General features: G+C 42.7%; 1 long non-coding RNA gene across 1 annotated transcript in view; it reads right to left on the bottom strand.

Annotated features, from left to right (window-relative positions):
- Window positions 1–610: 610 nt before the first annotated feature.
- Window positions 611–18,061, bottom strand: part of LOC117513272 — a 40,297-nt gene continuing 22,846 nt past the window's right edge. The window contains exon 4 of the long non-coding RNA XR_004561528.1: window positions 611–713. This is a non-coding gene — a long non-coding RNA (uncharacterized LOC117513272). The remainder of the gene's footprint in view (window positions 714–18,061) is intronic.

Genomic DNA, 18,061 nt, shown 5'->3' with positions numbered 1-18,061 from the left:
ACCACTTGAGAACACCAGGTTTTGTCAACCCCAGTTTAAGAAGTTAACCCTGGGTACATCTGAGTAAGTTAACCCCGCTTCGTAGTACATGCCCCAGATGTGTTTAGTGTAAACAAAAAGGCTGTACCTGTTGGCTGAAGAAGATGAAGATGAAGCAGGCCTGGAGCTCTGCCCAGATAATAAAGATGCCCGGCTTCCTGACAAACTGCTCCAATAGGGTCACCTCGTGATGACGCCTCACATTCTCTGTGATGGTAAGAACATCTTGACAGACTGCCTGATAATTAAGTGGAAACAACTCAAATTTATCCAATTTATATGAATTCAAAATACAAAACACTGTTTTACTTACCTGAACATGCCACAAATACTTCTCCATTGTCCACTCCTGGTTCTCGAGCTCCTCATAACTGCCCCACTTTGACTGACACTCCAGCTTCTGAGAGCAGCTGATTGAAGGTAGACATGCTACAATTAAAAAGTCATGGGCACAAAGTTTTGACCCGTACGTGCACGTGAAGAACACACCTGGCTGTACAGCTCTTCCTGTTTTCTTTGTAGCTCTGTAAACCTCCTCTCCCATGATTGCTCTTTCACAGGCTATCCGGGTCTTTAGGGACAGTATCTCTTCTCGGTTTTGGTCAATCTTTTGAGAAGGTCCACAGTTTGGTCAGGGCTGCCTGGTATGGCTGCAACCACTTTACTTTCAGAAACTGAACAAAATCAAAAGAAATACAATCAGAAAGGTACAATGGTTCATGTGTTGTGGTCATGCTCTAACATCTTTATCAATACTGGATAAAGATTCGCAGTTATTAAGGTGTAAAGATACATGTATTTGTATGAACCGTTTTGATACAGGACTGTTCGGTTCGGTACAGGGCTGTTCACAGGCGAGTTCGCGTTGCATGTGTTTACATTCAGTGTTGCCAACTTGGTGACTTTCTTGCCAAATCTGGTGACTTTCCAAACCCTCTTGATGACTTATTTTCTCAAAAGCGACTAGCGACAAATCTAGCGACTTTTCCTGGCATTACCGGAGACTTTTCTGATGTTTGATGACTGAAAGTGAACATCTCTGTTGTCAGATTTTATTTTGAGTAAATGCTTCAGCGGAGCATTAGCATGGCAAAACCTTTCAGCTTCTGGGGGCTACGCCCCCTCCAGACCCTCCAGCTTTTTAAGCATTTTTCTTTATTTGCCTCTCACATGCCTGGAAAAGCTCCTCGCCATCTAACCACGTCCTTAGGTTCCTTCAGACTTTTTTCAGTAAAATGGTTCTTGGGAGCATGAGCATGAATAAAACCTTTCAGCTTCTGGGGGGGGGGGGCTCCACCCCCCGGACCCCCGCCTTTTTAAGCATTTCCTTATTTTGCCTTTCATCTTCTGGAGGGGCTCTGCCCCTCATACTCCCCACCTTTTTAAGCATTTTTCTTTTTTTTGCTTTTCAGCTGACCCCCCAATTACAGCCCTCTTAACCTCCTGCCACTTTAAGCTTTTTTTTAATGTAGATGTAAATTAATATTCAGAGTTTTTCAGCTAGTGACACTAGGGCTGTACAATATGCCCAAATTATCGTATCTCAATATTGTCATATAAACTGACATGTAAATGTCACTTATATACATGCTGTCCATATTCTTGAGCCGTTTACGTGGGTAGGGAGAGTTCCCATGGGATAAAAAAGCTTTTCAACCTACCATCTCTGGTTCTCAAGACCAGGCACCTTTTTAACGATATTTCGGTGTACCTTAGTAAACACTAGTAGAGTTCCACCTTAGATTGGAATGTATAATAGAAGATATACCTTACTGAATTTTCATATCAATATGATATAAATATGACTATGATTTGACACAAAGTGCAGCAAACAGTGGAAATTAAACATTCTTAAACAAAACAGTAATAATATCACACTCATTGGCAGTCATCATAAGTTTAGGATACTGTGTCCTCCAAAGTATTGGAACACTTGAAATTTCACACATTTTAATTTGTTTATGTCATTTATATATACAAGAAATACAAATAAAGAATAAAATTTCTTAAATTATCTTCCTCAAAATCAAACTGAAAGAAAATCTCAAAAACTTGATAAAACCTGTAAATAATAATCAGTTTTATTGCCAGTTTTCTTTAGACAAGTCAGGGATGGAAACATGAACATTTCCAAGTCACTGAATAGGTTTTGGACTTTATTTACATCAATTATGAAAAACCAAAACAAATCTAGCCTTCATCTCAAATGTACTTTCTATCAAATTGTAGCTGAACTTTCAGGTCTTCTTTTTAAGAAATTCCTCCTCTACACCACTTCATCGGGAAGCTGGATATTATATTTTTAATTCATTTATATCAACTTGTAGAGATTTGCTTTCAGTTGAGTTAAGGAAGATCATTTTAGAAAAAAAAATTGTATTTGAAATGGAATAAACAAATTAAAATGTATGAAATACCAAGTGTTCCAATACTTTTGAGAGCAATTGAGAAACACTGAGGAGCAGCATCTTACATCTCATATGTACATCATTCACAAACAATCATATAGACAACTACACACATTATTTGCCTGATCATAAAGATTCCAAAAAGGTATAGTTTGGACAATCTGTGACTGAATGTTATGGGGGTTAAAGCAGCAAGAATGGTGACAAAGGTCAGTTTCACTTTTACAGGGGTCAAAAGTTAAAGTTGCTCCACCCTTACCAAAAAGTAATACATGCAAGTATGTTTCAAGTATACTTCCAGTTTACTTTTTATATACTTATCAGTACTATTTTTTGGTAAGGGCATTAATTTTGCTCCAGCTGTATTTGTGCTGAATTTGATGCTTGTATCACCAGTTGAAGGACTGTTTCAGTTATCTGCTGCACTAATAAGCCAACAGAGCATGAACCAGCTGTGTGTCTCTTTAAAAATTCCTTAGTGTGACCGTTTTGGACAAGTTCATTTTTCTGGGAAAAAAATATGCAGGTTGAATAAAATTGAACAGTGAACCATTGTGCTGTGCTTTACTTGTGGAAAGGTTTTGTTAAAAGCTGTTTACTAGGAATTTATTTTTTAGATTTCATACATTTGTTGTTTATTTGAAAACATTTTATTTAACTTATTACCAGGCAGCACTTTGAAATTATTTTATTTTCCTGTAATGTTACAATAAATTGTTGGTTTAAAACATCAAGCAAATTTCAGTTTTTGCATTTTGTTCCCATACTGTCCCGAAAATTAACCGAACCGTGACCTCAAAACCGAGGTACGTATCGAACCATGATTTTTGTGTATCTTTACACCCCTAGCAGTTATATTATCAAAGTCCTAAAAAGATTTTTTTTTTTTACTTTGCTCCAAGCTATATATGTCCAGGATACACCCTGGACAGGTCTCCAGTCTGTCACAGGGCCACATATAGACAAACAAACACATTCATACCCGCACGCACACCTACGGACAATTTAAAGTTTCCAGTCCACCTAATTTGCACATCATTGGATGTGGGAGGAAACCGGAGCACTGGGAAGGGAACCCCCACAAACATGGGGAGAACATGCACACTCCACACAGAAAGGCCACAGGTGGAATCGATTCCATGACCTTCTTGCTGTGAGGCAACAATGCTAACCACTAAGCCATAGTGCTGCCCACAATCTTTAGACACAAATTTCTAATGATATTAGATTTTTTTTTTTTTTTTTGTATGAGCGAAGCATCGCGCAGCGGCGTGAAGCGCACTCATGGTTCAGGGCGTTTTAAACAGGAAGTGCCAATTTTCAAATCCACAGTAAAACAGGAAATGTTCAAATTTCAAACACTCCTGGATTGACAGACGAGATATAAATTATTTAATAAAAATATAAAATCCAGCTTCCTTATGAAGTGGTGTAGAGGAGGATTTTCTTAAAAAGAAGACCTGAAAGTTCAGCTACAATTTGACAGAAAGTACATTTGAGAATGAAAGCCTAGATTTGATGTTTTGGTCAAACAACTTTTGTATTTCTTCATAATTGATGTAAATAAAGTCCAAGACATATTCAGTGACTTGGAAATGTTCATGTTTCCATCCCCTGACTTGTCTAAAGAAAGCTGGCAATAAAACTGATTATTATTTACAAGTTTTAATCAAGTTTTAGAGATTGCTTTCAGTTGATTTTGAAGCAAGATAATTGAAGAAATTTTTATTATTTTTTTAGTTTTTATTATTATTATTATTATTATTATTATTATTATTATTGTATTTCTTGTATTTAAAATGGCATAACAAATTGTGAAATTCCAGTGTTCCAATACTTTTGGAGGGCACAGTATCCTAACCTTATGATGAGTGCAAAATGAGTGTGGTATTATTACTGTTTTGTTTAAGAATGTTTAATTTTCACTGTTGCGACACTTTGTTTCAAATCAAAGTCATATTGTATATCAGAGTAAGTAAGTAAGTCCCTTCGACTGCTCCCTTGTTTGCACTCGGGGTAGCCACAGCAAATCCAAGGTGGCTCTGCATGTTGAATTGACACAGGCTTTACCCCGGATGCCCTTCCTGACGCAACTCCACATTACATGGAGAAATGTGGCAGAGGTGGGATTTGAACCCGGAACCTTCTGAACTGAAACCAAGCGCATTAACCACAGCGCATGCATTTTTTACACGAGTGGGGTTTTGTCACTGATCTGACTCCATACCCAGCAGTCATAGAGCGTGACCACTGTTGGATGTCATCTGTTTATGGGGTTTTTATGGGAGTTTGGTGTTTTGTTCCCCTGAGTCATGTGAATCCCCTTTGTGTCTCTGATCTCTGCTGTCTTGTGGGTGTGTCCTTCTGTGTGCTCTGACCGTCTGATGGACATGCCTCCTCAGGCTGTCAATTGCGGAGCTGCAGGTTGGGTGTGTGCGGTGTTTTTGCACTGATCGTCTCCCCTTCTTCTTTGTGACATGTTTTGCCTCCTCCTGTCTTCTTTATTTGTCTGCATCATTTCAGTCTGTGGTTGTTTCTGTCCCTCCATGTGTCACCTCTGTGTCTCTACCATTCTGTACATCTTGTGTTAATGTGGGCGTGGTGTTTTCAATCAGTCACATATTTTCCTTTTGTAATTGTAGAGAAGCTTGAATCTTCGACTGGACTGGGTTGCTTGACGCGAGGACGTTTCGCTTCAAATCGCAGAAGCTTCCTCAGCTAAAATTCTTGCTCTGGAAGTCTGACTTCTGTCTGACTCTTGTAGAGAAGAATAAAACAGAAGCCAACAAAAGCTGGAGTTTTAAACCTAACCAGACCCCTCCTACTGAGAGGCAGACTGCTATAGGCTAGTGACTAAACAATAGCTCTAATTAGCAGCTATTGTGCTGTAGTTAGCACACCTAATGGCAGGACAGCTGTCCCTCTAATGATGGGATGGATGCCTTTCTGATGGCTCCCTTGATGACGTGAATGACTCATTACCAGGAACAAAAGACTGAAACTCCTTTGACCTGAGTACCCCATTGTAAACAGGGGATAAAGTGTGTCTCAGACCCCCTCCCCGGTTAAGGCTGGGTTTCAAATGTTTCACAAAGAATGCCTCCTTGACCCCTCTCTCAAACCATTTCTTCTCTCTGGCTAATATTTTAACTTCCTTGTCCTCAAACGTGTGGTTAGTGTCTTTGAAGTGGAGGTGAACTGCAGACTGAGGTCCACTGGTGCCCTCTCTGCGGTGCTGGTGTAGCCCTTGTGTAAGGTTGCTTCGTTTCACCTATGTAGTGTTCGTTACACTTTTCCTGACATCTGATAGAATACACTACATTGCTCTGTTTGTAACTAGGGATCATGTCTTAGGATGAACTCATTTCTGTCTCAAGGTGTTAACCGGTTTAAAGTAAACTGGGATTTTGTGCTGTCTGAAGATCCTCTGTAGTTTTTCCCCTACTCCTGCTAAATAAGGGAGAGACACTCCTCTTCTTCTTGTCTCCGTCTCCTGTCTATCTGGTCTCTTTGTTCTCTGGGACTTCCGCACTTTGTCCAGGGACCATCGTGGGTACCCACATACTGTGAGGGCTTTCTGGACATGTTGTTCTTTAGCCCTTCCCTCTGCAGTTGTGGGCACCTGTAGGGCTGGGATGGATGCCTTTCTGATGGCTCCCTTGATGACGTGAATGACTCATTACCATGAACAAATGACTGAAACTCCTTTAACCTGAGTACCCCATTGTAAACAATGCCTCCTTGACCCCTCTCTCAAACCATTTCTTCTCTCTGGATAATATTTTAACTTCCTTGTCCTCAAACGTGTGGTTAGTGAGAGAGTAAACTGAGCGACCTTATGTCAAAAACTGATTTATGGCCCTGTCAGCCAATCAGAATCGACTACGTCACTAAGCCCCGCCACTAGCCCCGCCCCTTATGATGTCACAGCCAATCAGAATCGACTACGTCACTATGTCCCGCCCCTAAGCTCTGCCCCTAACCCCGCCCATGGCTCCTCCCCTAGCCCCACCCCAAGCTCCGCCCCTAGCTCCTCCCCTAACCCTGCCCCCAAGCTCCACCCCTAACCCCGCCCCTAGCACCTCCCCTAACCTCGCCCCAAGCTCCACCTCCAAGCCCTACTTCCCCTCCCATCCGGGTCTAATATTTTAATGTCATTTTATTTCATGAATTAAGAACGATTAAAAAAGTACCTAGATCTTTTTTAATGTATTAAAGAATTAACTAATTCTGAAATAATTAAACATAAATCAGTGTCTAATATTTTTAGGCGTCCTTTTATGGTTTTTAATGCCTCAATTAAAGAAGGATTAAAAAATACCCGTATCTTTCGCACAATTATGGGAGGTTTTCTTCAATTTAGTGATTAAACACGAATATTTTAATTCTCCTTTAATATTTTTAATTCTTAAATTAATGCGTCTCCTTTTCTGTTTTTAATTCTTAAATTAAAGAAGGGTTAAAAATAACCGTCTCTCGGCTATAACGGCTCTAAGTCTTTGCAGCAAGATGGTCAAATACCCACGCATAGAGCTCCTCACAGAAACATGACCCCACGGCTGTAATACCTGTTGCAGACGCTAGCTGTGTGCGTGTGTGTCTGTCTGGGGGTGTGTGTGCGTGTGTGTGTGTGTTTCGGAGGTGTGTGTGTGTGTGTGTGTGTGTGTGTGTGTGTGTGTGTGTGTGTGTGTGTGTGTGTGTGTGTGTGTGTGTGTGTGTGTGTGTGTGTGTGTGTGTGCGCGTGTGTGTGTTTCGGAGCGCTGTGTGTGTGTGTGTGTGTGTGTGTGTGTGTGGTGTGTGTGTGTGTGTGTGTGTGTGTGTGTGTGTGTGTGTGTGTGTGTGTGTGCGTGTGTGTGTGTGTGTGTGAGACCTGCGCAGCGGGAGTGTCACGCCGGATGGTCTTTTATAACATAGTAGAGAAGCTTGAATCTTTGGTTGAAGCTTGAATGTTTTATTACATCCGATTTCCTGATGACAGGGTCGTTCGCTGGGCTTGTTTGAAGACGGAAAAACAAAGCTTATTCTTAGTCACAATAGATGCAGTTTCTTTTAAGATATTACCCGGTCGATCAGGGGCTGCGGGACACCCGCTGATCGGAGATGCCGCCCGAGGTGATGAAGGCGGAAAAAACAAAGTTTCTTCTCAGTCACATCCCCCTGTGGGAAGGAGTCACCGCTCATTTCCACTACGACCGGTGAAGAGTGAAGGGGTCTGGACCCCGCAATGGGTATAAAATAGAATTAATTTGCGGTAAAAAAAAAATCCCCTGGTCCTGAAAAACCAAGTTATTTAATTAAGTTTTCTTGTCTTCGAGCAGAGTGCGAAAACCACATCAGCTTTCAGGGTAAGTAATTTAAGTAATCTTTTTTTGATAGAAATGACTGTTTTTAAATGATGCACGCGGTCTGAAACTGTGTCTTTTTTAGACAAAACTGCGGAGACGCTCCAGAGTGCGTTCGGACCCGGCCTCTGTAATATATTTGAAATATTACAGAATATCTGCTTGCGAGGGTGCTGCTTTTTCTTTATTTATTTATTTTAATTCTAGAAATCAAGTCAGAGCCCCCTGAAGAAGTTCGAAGGCTGGAAGCCCCGACTTCACCACGCAGATGTAAGTACACCGACCGAAATTAAATCACGGTTAAAACTCTGGAATAACCCGATTTTTTCTGTTACAGCCCATGGAGAAGCGGGTCAGCGAAAGAGAACCGTAAAACGAGCCACAGATTTACACGGTAAGGAGTCGGAGTTTATGTATTTATTTATTTTAAATATTTAATAACTAACATTTTTCTCTTTTTTTTTCAGCATGCGGTGGAGGGAGACCGTCTATTTTCCACCGAGACGCAAGGCTCGAAGATATTCTGAGCTGGGATTTTTTGAAAATGTGTATTCTGTTTTTTTTTTTTTTCTTATTCCGATGGAACGGGAGAATTCATTTTGAAGAGGTATATTAATTGATTTTCTTGACGTAGATTCATCTTGGTACGGCTTTTAAAAGATGGAAGGAGAGAATTCAGGTCGGGAAAATAACTTCGGACGTGTATTGGATTTAAACACTTCAATAATCAACTCAGCGGGGAGCGCTCCTGGAACAGATGGCCCATTACCCGAGGCGTTAAATTCGCCGCCTCGAAATAACATCGAGTCCGGAGAGAGACTTTTAAGCCGTGTTCGTTTAACACCGCTAAATGATGCTCTTAACAATTTGGCGGCTGAACAAGAATCGGAAGAAATTAACCCCTACATCATTTCTGCGATTAACGTGATAAATTCGACGGTCCAGTCTGATACTGAAGACCCCCTGACCCCCCATACACCCCGCCTCCAGACGAGTCCAGTCCCGCGGCGTTGAACCAGGTACGTCTGACTCCTCTAATTAACGCCGTAAACCTCCTCGCGTGTGAAGTTAATCCTCACGTCCAATCCGCGGTGGATGAATTAAATGAAATGCCTAACGATGCGCGCGTTTTTTCACCATTAAGAAGTCCCTCCCCGCACAATGTGCACGGAGAAGATATTTTAAACAGAGCTAGTTTAACCCCGATAAACGCGGCAATCTCTATTTTGATGGAAGGCGGGGATGATGCACGACCGGGGTCCAGCCGACACTCTCCCATGACGGGCGGTGGGGCTGCTAACGTCATCAGGAGACCGGCTTTTAACAATATCGAAATCAGGCAGCCTCTAAATTTCCACCGCGTTGACGAAATTCCCGACTACGCAGAATTTTATTGTAACGTCGTTGGGACTCTTCAGAACTCGGTCGAAAAGGCTTTAACACACGCCAGGGCCGGGGACTTTATCCAAATGGAGATTCGTGGGGACTCAGTCTACAATGAGGCCGCTTTGATCAGCTCATATAACGACGCGGGCGATGTGACGGGCTTCCAAAATCTGCTAGAACGATTGATACAATCGAATTCCAACGTTTTATCTGACGAGTCTCTGGAATTAGTGGTCCAAGTCATCCGCAACCAGAACGGTGTGGGGAAGCGCAGAATAGATGACCTCCTCCATCACGAGGTTCTGAGGAAAAATTCCAAATGGCTTAATATCGTGTATAATTCTGACAACAGTTTATGTTTCGCGATAAACCTCGTTCAATTATTGAATCCTCATCTGACTACGCATGAGGCGGAGCAGCGCGGGCTGACGTTACAAATTAGCGTCGGATTAACGGCTGCTACGCCGGTATCTTTAGAGCAGGTGGGAAAATTTGAAAACGTTCTGGGTTGTAAAATTGTGGTGTTTTTCAGACCTGAAGGGGAGAGAAAGCTGACAAAATTCCAAACAGGAATACCGGCGCAGCAGAAAACTCTTTTCGTTTTTCTGTTTAATAATCATTTTTACGGAATCACTGATTTAAAGAGATTTTTGGGAGTGAGATATGTATGTGAGTTTTGCTTTGAGGGGTTCAATAACCCCGCCTCCCATAACTGTCCGTCATATTGTAAAATTTGTGAATCCACGCAGTGTTACGAGAAAAATAACCCGGTATTCTGCAGGGAATGTAATTTTCTAAAAACAGCACTCCGCACGTGTGTAAGCAGAAGAGGTGTCATATATGCGGCGAGGCTCTCCAGGAGCCGAGCGAGGGTCACCTCTGCTATATGACACCGCTCAAAGCTGAAGAGACGCATTCAGAGAAATACGTTTTTTATGACTTTGAAACGTATGTCGATAATAACGGGGAACACGTGCCGTTTTACGTCAGCACTGTAACAAAGACGGGTGATTTTTGGAGCGCATGGGGGGCAGACTGCGTAGCCCGCTTCTTTTAACATTTTAGAACGAGAAAATTCAAGGAATATGTGTTCATCGCTCACAACTCAAAAGGTTTTGACGGCTATCTGCTTCTAAAGTATTTAGTCCAGCAGGGCGTAACCCCCGCTGTGATTATGACCAGGAGTAAACTATTACGCATGACAGACGCCGCCTTTAAACAGAAATATATAGATTTGTTATCTTTCCTTACAATGCGCTTATCTCAGATGCCTAAAGCCCTGGGAATCCGGCTGAAAGACGAAATCATCCGCAAAGGTTACTTTCCGCACCTGTTCAGTTCAGAAAAAAATCTGAACTATGTCGGGCCATACCCTGACTCTGCAGCTTATGGGGTCGCAAATATGTCAGAGGGAGAAAGAGAGGAATTTAACGCGTGGTACGTGAACAAAAAAAAATGCAATTTTCGATTTTAAAGCCGAGGCCGTTATGTATTGTGATAATGATACAAAAATCCTGGCTGCAGCCTGCTCCAAATTTATGGCTGAATTCATCACTGAAACACGCGTGGATCCTTTTACCTGCGTTACAATCGCCTCAGCGTGTATGAAAGTCTTCCAAACTAACTTTCTCGCTCCAAAAACGCTGGCGATCCCCTCCGCCGACAATTATAGAACGAAGCATAAAAAATATTCGGACGTGGCCGTGCAGTGGTTAGAATGGGTTGCTGAGACGCAAAACATTACCATCGATCACGCTCTAAACAGGGGCGAGAAAAAAATAGGAGATTATTATGTTGACGGGTATGCTCAGATTGACGGGCGGATAAAAGTGTGGGAGTTTCTCGGGTGTTTTTACTGCGGGTGTGCAACGTGTTTTACACAGCACGAAATAAACCCTCTCACAAACACCTCATTTGGAGAGCTCCACGCAGCGTGTCAGAAAAAATAGCCTTTCTGCGGGCTATGCCGGGCGTCACCCTTAGCGTAATTTGGGAACATCAGTGGCTTGAAATGAGGCTGAGGGATGAGAGCGTTCGCCGTTTCCTCAGCCGCAGGGGGTTACCGCCGCCCCTCGAACCTCGCGACGCTTTATATGGAGGTCGGACTTGCGCGTCCTGTCTGAGGTACACGGCTAAGCAAGATGAGAGGGTCTATTACGTCGACGTGACCTCGCTGTATCCTTACGTTAAAGTAAATTTCACATATCCCACGGGGCATCCGGAATTTATCGAGAGAAATTTCCGAGACCCCAGGACTTATTTCGGGCTCATCAAAGCCGTCGTGTATCCGCCCCGGGGGCTAAAATTCCCTGTCCTCCCACACAGAACTCCTCACGGTAAACTGGTGTTTACTCTGTGTCGCACCTGCACTGATGAAAATAATCAAGCAGGAGCGTGCACACAGTCAGCAGCAGAGAGCTCTGTCTGGGACTTGGACGACCCCGGAATTCCACAAAGCTCTGGATACAGGCTACGTTGTAGCTAAGATTTTTGAAGTCTGGCATTTTGAGGAAAAAAGGGATAAAATCTTTGAGGGGTATATAAACACCTTCTTAAAACACAAGCAGGAAGCCTCCGGTTTCCCTCCCGAATTTGATAAAGACCCCGAGAGCAGAGAAAAATATATCACGGACTACTGGCTGAATCAGAAGATTCGTTTAGACCCAGAAAAAATCAGTCACAATCCGGCAAAACGACAGATGGCTAAGATCTGCCTCAACTCCTTCTGGGGGAAATTCGCCCAGAGGTCAAATCTGACGCAGGCCGCGCTCGTTAAAAACGCTGACGATCTGTTCAGGTATCTGTTTTCTGAAGAGTACGAGGTCACATATCTAACATTCCTCAGCAGTCAGGTGGCTATGGTTCAATGGAGGTACGGCCCGCAGTACGTCAGCCGACCGGGTAAAGCCGTCAATATTTTCATCGCAGCGTTTACAACGGCGTACACGCGTTTCACCTTGTACGGTTTTATGGAGGCTGTGCCAAATCCTGACAGGATTCTGTATTATGATACCGATAGCCTGATTTACGTTTGTAGGCGGGGTGAAACCCCGCTGCCTACCGGTAATTATCTGGGGCAGCTCACCGACAAGTTGAACGGCGACGTCATCACAGAGTTTGCAGCAGCGGGGCCTAAAAGTTACGCATATAAAACCGGACGAGGTAAAACGGTCATGCGTGTGAAGGGGATCACTCAAACCCACGAGAGCTGTCAGAAAATAAACTTTGACAGCGTCAAAGATCTGGTCGAGGGTTATATAAAAGACCCCACCCTCGGCGCTTTATATTGTAAGGCAAGGCCATACAATAATTATGTAAAACCCCAACGGTCAAAACGACCCCCTGTGAGCAAGCACTTGGCTACAGTGGGAAGGGAAAACTCCCTTTTAACAGGAAGAAACCTCCAGCAGAACCAGGCTCGGGGGGGGCAGTCTTCTGCTGGGACTGGTTGGGGCTGAGGGAGAGAACCAGGAAAAAGACATGCTGTGGAGGGGAGCAGAGATCGATCACTAATGATTAAATGCAGAGTGGTGCATACAGAGCAAAAAGAGAAAGAAACAGTGCATCATGGGAACCCCCCAGCAGTCTACGTCTATAGCAGCATAACTAAGGGATGGTTCAGGGTCACCTGATCCAGCCCTAACTATAAGCTTTAGCAAAAAGGAAAGTTTTAAGCCTAATCTTAAAAGTAGAGAGGGTGTCTGTCTCCCTGATCTGAATTGGGAGCTGGTTCCACAGGAGAGGAGCCTGAAAGCTGAAGGCTCTGCCTCCCATTCTACTCTTACAAACCCTAGGAACTACAAGTAAGCCTGCAGTCTGAGAGCGAAGCGCTCTATTGGGGTGATATGGTACTACGAGGTCCCTAAGATAAGATGGGACCTGATTATTCAAAACCTTATAAGTAAGAAGAAGAATTTTAAATTCTATTCTAGAATTAACAGGAAGCCAATGAAGAGAGGCCAATATGGGTGAGATATGCTCTCTCCTTCTAGTCCCCGTCAGTACTCTAGCTGCAGCATTTTGAATTAACTGAAGGCTTTTTAGGGAACTTTTAGGACAACCTGATAATAATGAATTACAATAGTCCAGCCTAGAGGAAATAAATGCATGAATTAGTTTTTCAGCATCACTCTGAGACAAGACCTTTCTGATTTTAGAGATATTGCGTAAATGCAAAAAAGCAGTCCTACATATTTGTTTAATATGCGCTTTGAATGACATATCCTGATCAAAAATGACTCCAAGATTTCTCACAGTATTACTAGAGGTCAGGGTAATGCCATCCAGAGTAAGGATCTGGTTAGACACCATGTTTCTAAGATTTGTGGGGCCAAGTACAATAACTTCAGTTTTATCTGAGTTTAAAAGCAGGAAATTAGAGATCATCCATGTCTTTATGTCTGTAAGACAATCCTGCAGTTTATCTAATTGGTGTGTGTCCTCTGGCTTCATGGATAGATAAAGCTGGGTATCATCTGCGTAACAATGAAAATTTAAGCAATACCGTCTAATAATACTGCCTAAGGGAAGCATGTATAAAGTGAATAAAATTGGTCCTAGCACAGAACCTTGTGGAACTCCATAATTAACTTTAGTCTGTGAAGAAGATTCCCCATTTACATGAACAAATTGTAATCTATTAGACAAATATGATTCAAACCACCGCAGCACAGTGCCTTTAATACCTATGGCATGCTCTAATCTCTGTAATAAAATTTTATGGTCAACAGTATCAAAAGCAGCACTGAGGTCTAACAGAACAAACACAGAGATGAGTCCACTGTCCGAGGCCATAAGAAGATCATTTGTAACCTTCACTAATGCTGTTTCTGTACTATGATGAATTCTAAAACCTGACTGAAACTCTTCAAATAGACCATTCCTCTGCACATGATCAGTTAGCTGTTTTACAACTACCCTTTCAAGAATTTTTGAGAGAAAAGGAAGGTTGGAGATTGGCCTATAATTAGCTAAGATAGCTGGGTCAAGTGATGGCTTTTTAAGTAATGGTTTAATTACTGCCACCTTAAAAGCCTGTGGTACATAGCCAACTAACAAAGATAGATTGATCATATTTAAGATCGAAGCATTAAATAATGGTAGGGCTTCCTTGAGCAGCCTGGTAGGAATGGGGTCTAATAAACATGTTGATGGTTTGGATGAAGTAACTAATGAAAATAACTCAGACAGAACAATCGGAGAGAAAGAGTCTAACCAAATACCGGCATCACTGAAAGCAGCCAAAGATAACGATACGTCTTTGGGATGGTTATGAGTAATTTTTTCTCTAATAGTTAAAATTTTGTTAGCAAAGAAAGTCATGAAGTCATTACTAGTTAAAGTTAATGGAATACTCAGCTCAATAGAGCTCTGACTCTTTGTCAGCCTGGCTACAGTGCTGAAAAGAAACCTGGGGTTGTTCTTATTTTCTTCAATTAGTGATGAGTAGAAAGATGTCCTAGCTTTATGGAGGGCTTTTTTATAGAGCAACAGACTCTTTTCCAGGCTAAGTGAAGATCTTCTAAATTAGTGAGACGCCATTTCCTCTCCAACTTACGGGTTATCTGCTTTAAGCTACGAGTTTGTGAGTTATACCACGGAGTCAGGCACTTCTGATTTAAAGCTCTCTTTTTTAGAGGAGCTACAGCATCCAAAGTTGTCTTCAATGAGGATGTAAAACTATTGACGAGATACTCTATCTCACTTACAGAGTTTAGGTAGCTACTCTGCACTGTGTTGGTATATGGCATTAGAGAACATAAAGAAGGAATCATATCCTTAAACCTAGTTACAGTGCTTTCTGAAAGACTTCTAGTGTAATGAAACTTATTCCCCACTGCTGGGTAGTCCATCAGAGTAAATGTAAATGTTATTAAGAAATGATCAGACAGAAGGGAGTTTTCAGGGAATACTGTTAAGTCTTCTATTTCCATACCATAAGTCAGAACAAGATCTAAGATATGATTAAAGTGGTGGGTGGACTCATTTACTTTTTGAGCAAAGCCAATAGAGTCTAATAATAGATTAAATGCAGTGTTAAGGCTGTCATTCTCAGCATCTGTGTGGATGTTAAAATCGCCCACTATAATTATCTTATCTGAGCTAAGCACTAAGTCAGACAAAAGGTCTGAAAATTCACAGAGAAACTCACAGTAACGACCAGGTGGACGATTGATAATAACAAATAAAACTGGTTTTTGGGACTTCCAATTTGGATGGACAAGACTAAGAGTCAAGCTTTCAAATGAATTAAAGCTCTGTCTGGGTTTTTGATTAATTAATAAGCTGGAATGGAAGATTGCTGCTAATCCTCCGCCCCGGCCCGTGCTACGAGCATTCTGACAGTTAGTGTGACTCAGGGGTGTTGACTCATTTAAACTAACATATTCATCCTGCTGTAACCAGGTTTCTGTAAGGCAGAATAAATCAATATGTTGATCAATTATTATATCATTTACCAACAGGGACTTAGAAGAGAGAGACCTAATGTTTAATAGACCACATTTAACTGTTTTAGTCTGTGGTGCAGTTGAAGGTGCTATATTATTTTTTCTTTTTGAATTTTTATGCTTAAATAGATTTTTGCTGGTTATTGGTAGTCTGGGAGCAGGCACCGTCTCTACGGGGATGGGGTAATGAGGGGATGGCAGGGGGAGAGAAGCTGCAGAGAGGTGTGTAAGACTACAACTCTGCTTCCTGGTCCCAACCCTGGATAGTCACGGTTTGGAGGATTTAAGAAAATTGGCCAGATTTCTAGAAATGAGAGCTGCTCCATCCAAAGTGGGATGGATGCCGTCTCTCCTAACAAGACCAGGTTTTCCCCAGAAGCTTTGCCAATTATCTATGAAGCCCACCTCATTTTTTGGACACCACTCAGACAGCTAGCAATTCAAGGAGAACATGCGGCTAAACATGTCACTCCCGGTCTGATTGGGGAGGGGCCCAGAGAAAACTACTGAGTCCGACATTGTTTTTGCAAAGTTACACACCGATTTAATGTTAATTTTAGTGACCTCCGATTGGCGTAACCGGGTGTCATTACTGCCGACGTGAATTACAATCTTACCAAATTTACGCTTAGCCTTAGCCAGCAGTTTCAAATTTCCTTCAATGTCGCCTGCTCTGGCCCCCGGAAGACAATTGACTATGGTTGCTGGTGTCGCTAACTTCACATTTCGCAAAACAGAGTCGCCAATAACCAGAGTTTGATCCTCGGCGGGTGTGTCGCCGAGTGGGGAAAAACGGTTAGAGATGTGAACGGGTTGGCGGTGTACACGGGGCTTCTGTTTAGAACTACGCTTCCTCCTCACAGTCACCCAATCAGCCTGCTTTCCCGGCTGCTCGGGATCTGCCAGGGGGTAACTAACGGCGGCTAAGCTACCTTGGTCCGCACCGACTACAGGGGCCTGGCTAGCTGTAGAATTTTCCACGGTGCGGAGCCGAGTCTCCAATTCGCCCAGCCTGGCCTCCAAAGCTACGAATAAGCTACACTTATTACAAGTACCGTTACTGCTAAAGGAGGCAGAGGAATAACTAAACATTTCACACCCAGAGCAGAAAAGTGCAGGAGAGACAGGAGAAGCCGCCATGCTAAATCGGCTAAGAGCTAGTAGCTACGCTAAGCTAGCGGATTCCTAAAAACACGCAAAGTTAATAATGTGTAAATAATTTAGAGGTGATTCAGCAGAGGGAGTGCTTTAGTTAAGGCACGTAAAGATTACACTGTGAAACAAATCGTAATCTAGATAACTAGATCAATCTAACTGCGCAGATTAAACAGCTAACAGATACAGAAAAACACCGCTGTGCTCCGGAACAGGAAGTGATACAATACCGCAGTGAGAGCCAACCACCAGTAGAGGCAAGCATGTGCCTGACAACACTGTATGGCTTTATACGTCTGAACAACCTCTGTATTCTGAACTGAAGAATAAAAATATTAAAATTGTAAGAGGACTCCCTGACTCATTTCTGGACGACAGCCTTTTCCCTGAAGGTCAGAGCCATCTGGTTATTTTGGACGATCTCATCTTTCAAGCAACGGATCATCCTGAAGTTGTAAGAATTTTCACCCAGTACAGACATCACCGGAATATGAGCGTCATCATGATCACACAGAACGTCTTTCATAAAGGGAAATACAGTCGAACCATCAGCTTGAATTGTAATTATATGGTGCTGTTTAAAATCCCCAGAGACAAGTTACAGATGAACATTCTGGCTCAGCAAATGTTTCCCGGCAGAAAACAATTTTTTTTTGGAGGCTCTTGATGATGCTACAAGCGTACCTTACGGGTATTTATTACTGGATTGCACGCAGGAGTGTCCAGATCAGTTCAGACTGAGATCGGGATTACTCCCGCACGAGTGGCCCACGGTTTATTTACAGAAAGATAAACGGATATGAGCTCTCTTTTAAAAAGGAACGCCCCCACTCTTAAAGCGCTAATCAGAACGGGGCGAGGGAGAGTCACCACAGCCTGAAGACCTGCAGGCCGGAGCTTCTGAAAACTTTATCCGAGATCGCTTTGAATATATTAAAGGGGAATATCGCCTTGAGCGACTCTCAATTCCGTGCCTTGAAAAAACTAAAAAAAGTTTTATGTCTTCTGGCCGATAGAAAAAACAGTTACAAAAGGAAGCGGGGAGCGCTGATTCAGACGGGCGGCTTTCTCCTGCCTCTGCTCGCCGCGGCCCTGCCCGTTATAACGAGTCTAATAGTACCCGGAGGATAATGGCGTTCAAAGCGGCGCAAAAGATGTTTTTACTCACTCCACAGCAGATGCTTCAACTCGGTCATTCCGTTCCGCCGAGCGGAAATAACAGACAAACGGCGGAAAATGATTTAGACTCGCGAATGCGGGCTGTGCTGGAGGAACGTACTCA

Source organism: Thalassophryne amazonica, chromosome 7 (genome assembly GCF_902500255.1).
Source record: "Thalassophryne amazonica chromosome 7, fThaAma1.1, whole genome shotgun sequence".
Taxonomy (NCBI): Eukaryota; Metazoa; Chordata; class Actinopteri; order Batrachoidiformes; family Batrachoididae; genus Thalassophryne; species Thalassophryne amazonica.
The sequence above is the reverse complement of the archived record's forward strand: the minus strand, read 5'-3'. Positions and strand labels throughout refer to the sequence as shown.